Genomic DNA, 5,789 nt, shown 5'->3' on the forward strand with positions numbered 1-5,789 from the left:
CAACGCTTATAGACATCACCAAAACTCTGCACTATCCTACTAAGTTCATGCCCGGTACTTGCAAGCAGTACTGCATCATCAGCATACAACAAATTTTAGATTTTCCGTCCATCACCATTCATGACTAACGCGATCCCTCTCTCCATTACTCGTGTTTTTACTTCTCTCATCACTCCATATATATATATATATATATATATATATATATATATATATATATATATATATATATATATATATATATATATATATATATATACCACGTTGAATACACCGCTTCCCGTCCGATCAGCGAAGTTAAGCAACGTTGGGTCTGGTTAGTACTTGGATGGGTGACCGCCTGGGAATACCAGATGCTGTTGGCATAACGTTCTCCCTACGTGTCAAGTGGGGTTGGTGGAGGATTAGTGCCCCTCCCTGTAAAACAATTAACTCTAAGCCCTTGGCCACCCTGTTTGGGATACATGGCGTCTGGCAATGAATATATATATATATATATATTGAACAACCATGGGGACATCACACAACCTTGTCGCACGCCCACACTGATGAACCATTCACTTAGATGGCCATTAACTCTTACACATGCGTCACTACCATCATAAAAACTCTTGACGGCACCTAGCGGCTTACCCTCTTTTGTATTGTTTTTGTTTTTTCTTGGAAGGATCGGTTTGCGGGCTCCTGGCTTTTGGTTCCTTCTCTCTTGCATAAAAAAAAAAAAGCGCAAAACTTTCCACAACATACAGTATGTAACTGATATGTGAGGCACTGATTAATGACACTAATTCACGTGAATCAGTATGCATGATAAACGAGACTCAGAGCTGCACCTGAACATCACTGAACACATCTCAAGGGCTACTGCACTGGAGCCGGAAGAGTAAGCAAAGCAGTTGGGAAATTGCTTTGTCATACAGTTGTCAGAATGCAAGATGGTTTAGCAGAGTTACCAAATATATATTTCCTCAGCATATACTAAGGAAATTTTTAAAGGGTCATATAATGTCTTACAATACAGAACTCATATCGCATGACATGAATTTCTACTAACCTGTGCATACCCTATATATCAAAAGATTTGAGAAAAATATCACCTAAAGTGTGTTTTCATTCAGTGGATATGTTTGATTGATGAGCACTGGACAAAAAAAAAAGTCGAGGGAAAAAAAACACACATATATATATATATATATATATATATATATATATATATATATATATATATATATATATATATATATACTGGACCACCATAATATGCATGCAGAGATAAATATGCTGAGAGGCAAAAGTTGATTAACAAATGAATCTATGAACAAATAAATGCACAGACAGAAGGAAGAGACTGAAGGACATGTAGGAAATAGAGAGAGAGAGAGAGAGAGAGAGAGAGAGAGTCGAGGGATTTAGCCTGGAAAAAAAAAATGCCATTGTGAAATATACAAAGGGATGTCAAAGGGAAGACGAGACAAATGGACAGACAGGCAAAGAGGGAGACAGGTAGGAAGGCAGGCAGATAGATTGATGTGTAGATAGAAAGCCTGATAGAACGGTATGGGGGTTAGAGGGAGAGATTGATAGACTGACAGAGATAGATACAAGCAGACGGATAATAATACAAATTGCTATACAGATAAGTACTGATAAACGTAAATACAGACATATATATAGACAGGCACAGAAGCAAACACCTATAAGAAGACAGAGGCAAATAAACTGAAAATGTATACATAATTAGATAAACAAACAGTTAGATATAATAACAAGACAAGATAGATTGATATAGATAGGCAGACACAGAATGGTAGATAGATAGATAAACAGAAAGATTGACAAATAAATAGATATAGACAGGCAAACAGAGACAGATAGGAAGATAGATACAGACAGACAGATATACAGACCGACAGATAAAGACCCAACGATAGATAGGTAGATAGTTACACAGTCAGACCAAAGGATAAGGAGACAGAGACATACACAAACAGAAAAGTACAGTACCAGGCAGATAGACTGACGAACAAATGATAGGCATAGACCCACACAGACAAACGGATACACATAAAACGTGGTATACAGAAGCCAGGAGATTAAAGTTGCAGATGATAAGACAAGGGACTGAGAGAATTTAGAGTTTAAATGACGATAAGAAAAGAATGAATGAGGTGGCAAATAAGGGAAAGACTGATATCAAGACAAGAACAGGTGAGTGGGACTGAGTGAAAAGAGTGAGGGTGAAGGTGAAGGGGTTGAAAGAGACAAAGAATGAAAACGTGAGAGTAAATGAGTGAGGGTAAGAATTAATGACAGTGGGTGTAAGTGGGTGTGGCAGTTATGTGTGTGTAGTTGTTACTGTGAGTGTGAAAGTGAGATTGGGAAAAGGAATAAGAGTGGTGGAAGGAGAGGGAGATGGAGAGGGCGAGCAAAAAGAGAGACAAAAAGAGAGGAGGGGTGAGAGAAGAGGAAAACGGAATGGGGGAGTGAAATACGAGAGGGAGAGGGAGAAGGATAAAGAATTGGAAGAGGGAGAGGAAGAGGAAGTGGGAAAGGGAGAGAAATAGGCTTAAAATACGTTAATACGTAAAAAACGAGAAAAAACGAACTCGGAGGGATGAGGACAGAGGAAGCACACACAGAGAGTGAACTGAGAGTAAAAGAACAGAGGATAAAAAATGCAGGGGGTCAAAGCGATTTATCAAAAATTCACAATAGGTTTAGTTGGCCTGTCTGTAGCATCCATCCCTCAGTTCCGCCGGTACAACTGTTTCCTTCTGCAGCGCTTCCGTGTACAGCCTGTGTAGGCACACACACACACACACACACAGCAGAAGTTCGTCCCTCTCAGCGTGCGTGATACGAGCCTGTTGATCTGGGAACACTGTCTGAGATAGAGTTGTCAGGTATGGTTTAAATGGCTAACATTAAAGAAATGTGTTCGGAGATAAGTTAAGAACACAGTCCCTAATGTTAACATTGAACTGCAGCAGGTGGGATAATAACGTTATTGTGAAATGTATGACACTGGTGAATTAAGATTCTTCGTTAAGGACACAGACGCACAGGATTATTTGGACTGGACTGATGTTACCAGCAAGTAGTATATGAAATATTATAGAACATTTGCAGTCCTAAAGGTGAGGTTACAAGAAAACATTGATTACGTCAGTTACACACTAAACAAACACAGAAACTGGCAGGCGTGTTTCGCGAGTATACGGTTTTGTTTTACAAGTTAAATCACTTCCCTTCCTGACCTCTTCTCCACCCGTTTCTCCTCTTCCCAGTCACGCTCTGCCTTCATCCACATCTTGTCGCTAATGCTGAAAATCGAATGCCTGTAGGTAGAGTGTGGAAATATAAAAGTGTTAAATGAGCTTCTTCAACCTCATCGCTATGAAGTGCTATCCATGACTTGAATATAAATGTTAATAATATGAATAAATCGTCACTGTGGTGGTTAGGAGACATTACTCGTAATCATTTATATAACACATATAATCATCGTTAATACAGTGCTCCAACTACAGTACACGCCCTCTCCACCCCCTCGCAGTCTCCTCTCCACCCCCTCGCAGTCTCCTCTCCCCCATCCACTGTCTCCATCACTCCTCCCACCTCCCTTCCCCCCCTCTACCAGTACCCCTTGTTTCTTGCCTGCAACACTCCGAACCCCTTCCCACGGTTTTATTGTACTGACCCTGCCGGACTTCATTTACTAGTTATTTCAAATCTCTGTTTTCTCTCCCTTCTTCATTTTTGTTTCAGGAACCGAACAATATAACGACGTTTGGGTTATGTTTTTGGATTGTATTCTGTAACAGTGTGTATTATTATTCGATTGACAGTGGCGGTCAAGAGGCATTAACTCTTCAAAGAACAGTATTCAATGCTTCAATTCTGCCATCATTTTATTACCCCTCTTCCGTAGCCATTAATCTCTTGCTTACACATATTTTAATTATTTAGTCCTTGGTATTGAACACTAATAGTTACGATGGACATTTTGTAATATAAGTAATCTGGTTACTTGTGTGTAATACAGTTGGCTATATAACGGGGACGAGTATTGTTTTTATAATGTCACTACAATTACAACTTAAATGCCTGTATATGATAACTGTATTCAAACTATGAATAACCGATCTAGTTAGAGAGGCAAAACGAAGCAGGGTATATTAAGCAACACCGTGTGGAGGGGTTGGGGGTGTTGAGGGAGAGAAACAAGGGGTACTGGTAGAGGGGGGGGAAGGGAGGGGGGAGGAGTGATGGAGACAGTGGATGGGGGAGAGGAGACTGCGAGGGGGTGGAGAGGAGACTGCGAAGGGGTGGAGAGGAGACTGCGAGTGGGTGGAGAGGGAGTGTACTGTAGTTGGAGCACTGTATTAACGATGATTATATGTGTTATATAAATGATGACGAGTAATGTCTCCTAACCACCACAGTGACGATTTATTCATATTATTAACATTTATATTCAAGTCATGGATAGCACTTCATAGCGATGAGGTTGAAGAAGCTCATTTAACACTTTTATATTTCCACACTCTACCTACAGGCATTCGATTTTCAGCATTAGCGACAAGATGTGGATGATGGCAGAGCGTGACTGGGAGGAGGAGAAACGGGTGGGGAGAGAGGTCAGGAAGGGAAGTGATTTAACTTGTAAAACAAAACCGTATACTCGCGAAACACGCCTGCCAGTTTCTGTGTTTGTTTAGTGTGTAACTGACGTAATCAATGTTTTCTTGCAACCTCACCTTTAGAACTGCAAACGTTCTATAATATTTCATATACTACTTGCTGGTAACATCAGTCAGTCCAAATAATCCTGTGCGTCTGTGTCCTTAACGAAGAATCTTAATTCACCAGTGTCATACATTTCACAATAACGTTATTATCCCACCTGCTGCAGTTCAATGTTATCATTAGGGAATGTGTTCTTAACTTATCTCCGAACACATTTCTTTAATGTTAGCCATTTAAACCATACCTGACAACTCTATCTCAGACAGTGTTCCCAGATCAACAGGCTCGTATCACGCACGCTGAGAGGGACGAACTTCTGCTGTCGACTGTACATATTCTGTAAGTACATACTCTGTTCATTTAGTATTACAAAATGGATACATACTTCAGTAAAACAAATTTGGAAAAGAAAAGGGATAAAAGTAAAAAGCAAAATGATGATTTCTACCAGGAACTGGTTGAAGTGGAGACTCACAACAGACTGGTTGAACGTGTACACAAACTAGAAATGGCTTTCAAAAATGAAATGGATGAAATAAAGAAGCAAATGCACTTGCAAAAGGAAGAGATAGAAAAACTAGGAAGGGAGGCCAATAAGAAAGACACAACCATCAGTGAACTAACAGTGGAATTGAGTACGCTTAGGAAGAAAGTGAGTGAAATGGGAAGTACAGTAGTCAATCACGAGAGTGTTATGGAAGAGTTAAAAAATGACACAGAGACAATTAGACAAGCAAGCAGTTTTATGGACCAGAGCAGTGATATTGAGAAGATAACACAGGTGAATGAAGCTGTGCAAAGCTACAAAAATGATGTAGAAACCACGTATGCTGAAATGGTGAAAGTAAAGAAAGACTTAGAAACAAGGGTGGAGGAAAAAAGCATTAAAAAGGAAGTGAAAAGAATAATCCAAAACAATCCAAAGTTAGTCAGAGATTCAGTAGAAATAAATAAATCAATAGTAATCACTGGTATAGAAGAGGAAGAAATTAAAAACAAGATCACTAGAGACAAAAAGGAGATGGCAAATGTAATGAGCT

General features: G+C 39.6%; 1 pseudogene; it reads left to right on the forward strand.

Moving 5' to 3' along the window:
- Positions 1–246: 246 nt before the first annotated feature.
- LOC145405959 (5S ribosomal RNA) lies at positions 247–365 on the forward strand (annotated as a pseudogene).
- The last annotated feature ends 5,424 nt before the right edge of the window (positions 366–5,789 follow it).

The sequence above is a fragment of the Coenobita brevimanus genome, chromosome 68 (genome assembly GCF_032717465.1).
Source record: "Coenobita brevimanus isolate Jiangsu-jjx chromosome 68, ASM3271746v2, whole genome shotgun sequence".
NCBI classification, from domain to species: Eukaryota; Metazoa; Arthropoda; class Malacostraca; order Decapoda; family Coenobitidae; genus Coenobita; species Coenobita brevimanus.